This window comes from Centruroides sculpturatus, unplaced genomic scaffold (assembly GCF_000671375.1).
Source record: "Centruroides sculpturatus isolate CEXI.00-Female unplaced genomic scaffold, Cexi_2.0 scaffold1995, whole genome shotgun sequence".
Lineage (NCBI taxonomy): Eukaryota > Metazoa > Arthropoda > Arachnida > Scorpiones > Buthidae > Centruroides > Centruroides sculpturatus.
This window is the reverse complement of record NW_019386169.1, coordinates 1-7380: the sequence shown is the minus strand read 5'-3', so window position 1 is coordinate 7380 and position 7380 is coordinate 1. Positions and strand designations below refer to the sequence as shown.

Sequence of the window (7380 nt, the reverse complement as noted above, 5' to 3'; positions counted from 1 at the left end):
ACAAAATCAGATAATTAAAAATTATAATTTTAACCAAACAATCTAAATTTTTTAAATGTTAAAGTAAATAAATTATTATAAAAATTTCATATTCAATTTTCTTTACTTTAACTGTAAAAATTTAATTGAAAAATAAAATAATATAAAGCTTACGAAGTCATAAGAGATCATCTAAAACACATAATATAGCGTATTATAAAAAAAACATAGTCTTGACACTAAATATTGATAAACAGGTCTTGCTTTTACAGGGTTAAAAGAGTTTAAATTATTACTGTTTATTATTTTCTTTATTTTTCTCGTATGAGCATTTCGATCTTCTGATTCTATTCAGTGGATTCATAAGACAGAGTTTACTCTACAAACAAATAAATATCTCAAAACCATTCAACTTACAAAGTATTTTTGATAAAAATTATTGTTTAACGTTTTACCTTACGTAATTTTTGGATTTTATTACTTTTATTTTTTGTAATTGTGTTACTAAACGCAATTCGAAATTTCAATAAAAATATTTTCTATAAAGTTTTATGACTATTATATACATTTTTATTTCATTAACTATAAAAGATATACATTTATCAATAAATTACATTAAAATAAATGTTACCAACGGTAATGAAGGCGGAAAATTATACAGACTTACTATTTCGCTAATATTAAAAATGAATAGTGTAAATTATTTGTTTATTTTATAGTAAGGCTTGAAACTGTCTTTTTTCACTTGAAAAAGTAAACACGAAATAAAAGATCTTTATTTTCGATTTTCTCAGAAACAAATACTTTTAATAGCTCTTGCAACATCGTTCATTTCGTGTGTGGATAAAAACGTTTGTGTTGTGAGTAAAAGAAAAACAAGTTTGAAATTGTATTTGATTTCCATAACGACAGTGGATGTAAACAATGCACGGTAAACAATACATAGCATTCACATGCCAGACAGTAAAACCCTTGGTTATTCCGAGATAACTCGAAAATGAAAGTATTTTTGCTGTTAGTCTTAGCTTTTGGGTGTTTCAATTATATTTCTTCGAAAAAAGGTGAGTATTAATAATACTGTATTTATTAGAAATTTATTTCTATGCGTTAAATTAATGTTAATGTTTAATCTGTTACAATTTCATTTATGTTTTTTCTATAGATTTTTTTACTGAAAACTCTCATTTGTATCAGTAGTTTCTTTGGAGAAAAATCAATGATTTCTGGATTGATATAGAACGAGGGTGGCAAACCCTTTTAATATAACTTAGCGTTTAGTGTTATATTCTAACATAGCATAATGTTTTATATTAAAATATTTCAGTAAAAATTCAATAGAATTCCATTAATTAATGCTTTTCAACTAATGCATTTTACAACTTCTTTTTTGTATACACAATTTTTCCATTACGTTAATGTTATACTGTACTTTATAAAATGCTTAATACATTTATTTCTAAATATATATTTATGCGCTTTTGTAATCTTTTTATTAATATGCGTTCGGTCATTTATAAATAAAAAATATCACTTATGTATTAAAGGAACATGTTAAAATTGCGTGAAAAATTTCCATAGATGATCGGTTTTGTTGTTTAATTAATTATATTCGACTAACAAAGTGTATTATACATCAAATAAAGAGTTATGTATTAAAGTAGTAGAGATTAGAAATGTAAACTGTGTGGCAAGGTCATCGACAAAAGAAAAGTTGGAATTTATTTCGGGCAACTGAAAATCAATGTTAATTGTTTTTTTATAAATTAGTAATATCAGCAATTACGGCAGTGAATCCGCGTAAAGTTAAAAAAGTTACTGACTGACTACATATTCAAGAATCTCAGTTGCCGATTTTTAGAGTCGATTTCTTTGTCTCCAAACATCATAAGGAATTTCGAATAATTTTTCGTAAAAAATTATCTTTGATGTTTTCGTTTTAATTGTTAATAACAAAAATATAAATGTAAAAAATGTTTTTAGTAATACATAAGCTTTTTACTTATTTCGTTCGTTACAAAAAAGCAAATGGTTCACATACCAAAACGCAACGTGACCNACATGTTGTTTTTTTTGTTACATTTAATAGAAAATTCAAATCTTAAATTACAGAAAAAATGTTTAGATAGCGATTTATAGCAATAAACAACGTAATAAATATTAGGTTTATATTTTATTGATATATTTAATGGGAAATTCAAATCTTAAATTACAGAGCAAACGTTTGGATAGCGATTTATAGCAATACACAACGTAATAAATATTAGATTGAATTTTTGTTTTCATTAGAATATCCTAGTAACTAGAGCAGAAGTGACCAACAGTTCTCGCCCCCAGGCCGAATTGGAAAGAAACTTTTTTCACGAGCCAAACCGGAGTCTGCCTTAAGAAGGTGGTATAAGATCTCATTGTGGTGTCACCCCGTAGAGAATAAATTGTACATAGACATTACAGATACATTTTTACATTATCGTGCTTTATCAACATTTTACGCTGAACTTCAGAGATTTATAATGGAGGGTTAACTCTAAACGCACAGTGAGTTGTTTACCTTTATTTTTCAGGCATCAGAATTTTTCATCGCGGTATTCGTACTTGAGTAGCTAATATTAAAAGTTTAATCGCGGGCAACATAAATTTATTAGACGAACCGGATCTGGCCTGCGGGTCGTATGTTGGCCATGCCTGAACTAGAGTATTGCGAAATTAATCAATAACACTAGTGACACACGTACGAAGCTTTTGAGACCGTCATCATTGTAATTATAACTTTCTACATTTTCATATCTAGGTTTTACAGCGATGTTCGAATGATTGAAATGTTTTCAACGAAGTTTATCAATCGTGTGTTTAATTAATACTTTTTTTAAATTGTAATATGAACATTGTTGTTTTAATAAATTAATCGAATTTTTTCACATTATTGCATGTTTTGGATAATTATTTATAGTCACCGAGCATTACAATTTATTCACTTTGCCCATAACATATACTTAAGATATAAATATTACAACAGCAATATTTATCTGGGTTATTTGCAATAAAATAGTTTTACCTAATGTTCCACAATTGTAGTCATCTTTATTGATCGCAGAAGCTAACTCATTAAAATTTCTAGGTGCATCTTCTCTCAGAAGAAAACACATAGAAGACATTAGAGTAATACTGTAACTGGATATTAAAATTAGAATCGATAGGAACCAGATTCCAATTAAAAATCTTCAATGGTATCTTCTTATCAGGTGCAACTGAATCCCTGGGAAAACATTTCTTTATCAAACATAATCACGCAATAATTCATCTTATATATCAAATTAACATACCTTGATATATCAAAGTGCAAAACAGATTCCAGAAAATTTGTCTTTTTGTCCAATTGACTTTTATTTTGTCAGCTGTGAAATCTTTTTCTATGAGTTTGGGCAAAACGAATCCAAATACAGTAGAGCCTCGATTATCCGACCTAATTGGGGACTGAGGTTGGTCGGATAATTGAAAGGGCGGATAACCGAAAAGTATGAAAAAATCCATTATTAATGTAGTATATTATTATATCCCATGTAATTAGTATATTAGTATATCGCTATTAACTTACTTCGCGTTGAATTTTCATCTATGTTAAGCCTAACGAAAATTTTTTAAAATAATAATCATCGCTATTATATCGTTAAAAAGTAGAAAATTAAGCTTCGTTTAAATACTGGCTCCCTTTCATGGTCGAATAAGTGTTGCCAGCTAAAACACGTAAAAATAATATTAAAGTAACGAAGACATAGGCAAATATTGTAGCGCCACATCAATAGCAGACATTTGAAATTTGCCGACTAGGATGGTAGGTTAACTGAGGGGTCGGTTGATAGGGGGACGGATAATGGAGGCTCTACTGTATAACGAGAAATAATACTAGAATGATTCACATCTGTAATGTGTTTTATGTTTTTACTTTTTTTTAATGAAATCTAAGATTAAAAAGCAATATGTAAGTTCAATCAGCAAATAATCTGTAAAAATAATGAGACTGTTAATCTGCGTTTTCCGCTTATGCCTGTAAACAGTTCAGTATATACTCATATTACTTTTCTTGAAATTTGTTGCTATATGTCTCTGATATAAATTACAGTATTTATAATAATATAATAATAATATTAATAACACACCTGAATTCCATTTGTTGAATGTTTTCTCTTTATTTCTAACGTTTTCAGCCTATTTGGATAGGCCATCCATAGGTTTTCATTAATCGTTCCAAAATGGAATCATTCGTTCGAATTTTATTTTGATTTGAATATTTGAAATGTATGAACAACTTTTTGTATGTTACATAAATAAACAAAATAAAATAAATAAAATATGTCACTAAACTTATTAGCAAAAATATAAATAACAAATTTACATGCGTCTAAAATATAATAGCTTTTTATAAACTCCAGTTCTTATTTTATGGATTATTGAAACCCATACATTTTTCTATTTTGTACTTCCAAGCTGTTGATAACGTATTTGCATCCTTTTCATTTAGACAGCGGTTCCTCATTTTAGTTTTGTATATCTCTATTTTTTCCATTTCCATCGCAAAGGACGGTGAGTTCACCGTTCTTATTATCTTCGCTTTATCCCATTTAACTATTGCTCTGTCTGCCATTGCCATGCTTCCCAATATCGTGCTATTGAGTCCTTTACTAACACTGTATTTGTATTGTGCTCTTTTACACGTATGCAAAGTTTTTTCTGGTTATCTTAACATATTCTATATCTTTATCTGTATAAAAATAAATTAAATAATGAATTATTTAATTTATTTTTGACATGAAAGTATTCGTTGTGATAATCATTTCTAATGACTTTCTGGTTCTATCACATTTTACAAGAAGTGTGTATCATAATCTATTTTATCAGTTATTTGTTACCTCTTTAGAAAATGGTTTTATGATGGAACTCCAATTCTGTGTTTTTCTACGAGACATTGTTACAAAGTTTATTGTTCGAAGAGTTAGGGGAGAACAGTAATCAATAACAGAGAAACGCTCAGAATTAACAAATAAAGTCATGTAAGACATATCTACTTCCTATGGAAGGACAAAGATATGTTTTAATAAATCACTAATATATTTTAGAAATTATATTCTTACCTTATTTTTAAGTTTCTTCACAAATTTATTTCAAGACCTATTTTTCAGGACAAATCCAAATGTTTTATGGAATTATTATTATAGAATTATGGAAATGGTTTTACTATAGAATAACTAACTACAAAGAGTTAAAACATATTATTAGATCAGCTTAATGTTCCTGAATTAGCATTGTTTTCAATTACAAATAACTGTATTCAAAATTCTTAGATAGCATCAAAGAATTAGCATGTTATTTTGGAGTCAATCAAAATGCGATAAAGGCCATTGTCAACAAAAAAGAACGGATGAAAAGATAATGAAAGGGGAGGAATTGCAGAATGCACAGTGATGGAATACATGACATTCTATGGTATATTTTCAAAGAAATAGGAGCAGCAACAACAAAAAGAAAGTTTTCAAAAGGAATTTGACACTATTCCAAATGATAAGTATGAAAAAGGAAGGTATAGACCAGAGTCTTATACTTGGAATTTATAGAATACCTGTACCAGACAAATAAAGGAAAAAGTTCTTTATTACATTAAAGCTGCAGAAAAGTTTTTAAATTTTTTTCTAATTATTCTACTTACTGATAATTTGTTTAATTTTTTTTAAACATTATTATTTGGAGTTTAAATTTTTTGCACGCATAAGCATCTTTCAAGCTAAGTAAGTTAATTTAGTTTTTTTTAAATGGTTTTCAATCCTTGCTCAATATTTTTTCAAAATTCATCGATTTTCTGCAAAGAAACTGCTGAAGAAAATGTGAAATTTCAGTAAGTAAAAACAATATGCAAAATATAAATTTAATTGTATAAAACTGAATAAGAGTAAATACTTTTTTAACCTGAGGCTACTTAACATTAGAATAGTACGTAGTTTAATAATTGCGTTAACCATAAATCGTTTAAAAGTACTATTCTAAATATAAAATTATATTTTTTAGTTTATATTGAAATTCAAAATTAGTTATAAAGTAAAATATTGTATTTTAAGATTAATAATTTGCTGTAAATATAATAATAATTAAAGGAAATGAATTTGTGAGAAATAAAATGTCCCTAATACTCATCTTCTTTTGAAGAAATATATTTGGAACACCCAAAAACAAAGCAAACAAAAATAATCTCATTTTCGTATCATTTCGGAATAATCAGGAGTTTTTCTATTCGGCATGTAAATGCTATGTATTGTTTATTATCCACTGTCGTTATAGAATAAAATACAATTTAAAACGTTTTTTTTTCATTGACAAGACAAACGTTTTTATCCGCCCACGAAATGAATGGTGTTTTAAAAGCAATCAAATAAATTTGTTTCAGAAAAAAATCGAAAGAGTTTATTTTTTCATGTCCAGACTTTCAATAAAGTTTCAAGCCACAAGAATCATACACGACTAATTCATACTATTCAACCACTTTTACTATTTGTAAAGTAATAACAGTTTTATTATTTTAAGTTTTTATCTACTGCTGGTAACAGTTATTTCAATGTAACTTATTGATAAATATACATCTTTTATAGAGTGTGACTTAAAAATGTATATAATTTCATAAAACTTGATGAAACGTTTTTAATTAAAATTACAAAAGTTCACAAATTGATTACAAAGAAACTAAAATGTATAATTTTACAGCTTTAACCTTTCTACCTCCATTTCAACGTGAAAAAATTAATTAACCATTTATAAAAATACGAAAATAAACTGCACTGTTTTATGTCACACAATTGAAGTTTCACGAGCTTTATATACTAAAAATATACAAATTTATAAACAGAAAGGTTATTATGTAGTACTGGTCTATATTGTAAGCAACGTAAATGTTTAAAGAAACTCTGTCAATGTCAAATATGTGAAGATAATTTTTCGATTGTAAAAAAATTTTTCACATAAATGTACAGGCAATAACTAAATAAACACAAATTTCAGAAATACTCTTTTTTACAATAGGTCTGAATGTATGACTTTACTATTTGACAATTTCTTGGCATTTCGTAACACTAAACAAAAAAATGAAACCCATTTTTATTTATTTTAAAAACAAGTAACTACATCTAATAGCTCTTGAATTACAATTTGATTCGCTTATAGATGAAAAAGTATTCCTGGGAAAAGTAATCAAGTTTTTCTTACATGCTAGTGTATGCTTATATTTCTTTCTCCGATATTTTGTTAATCATATTCTTATTTCATATTATGTTAATATTCGTAAGATGAAATTTAACGGATAGGAATCTTTTCGACATTATTTTTTCGTTTTTGGTATTGCTCGCATTCGATGTATCGTGACTA

General features: G+C 27.1%; 1 long non-coding RNA gene across 1 annotated transcript; it reads right to left on the bottom strand.

Annotated features, from left to right (window-relative positions):
• Window positions 1-3036: 3036 nt before the first annotated feature.
• Window positions 3037-4219, bottom strand: LOC111613891. The gene is made up of 3 exons (XR_002754838.1): window positions 4134-4219; window positions 3300-3371; window positions 3037-3232 (listed from the first exon to the last, which is right to left on the bottom strand). It is a non-coding gene; the product is annotated as an uncharacterized LOC111613891 (long non-coding RNA).
• Between the last annotated feature and the right edge of the window lie 3161 nt (window positions 4220-7380).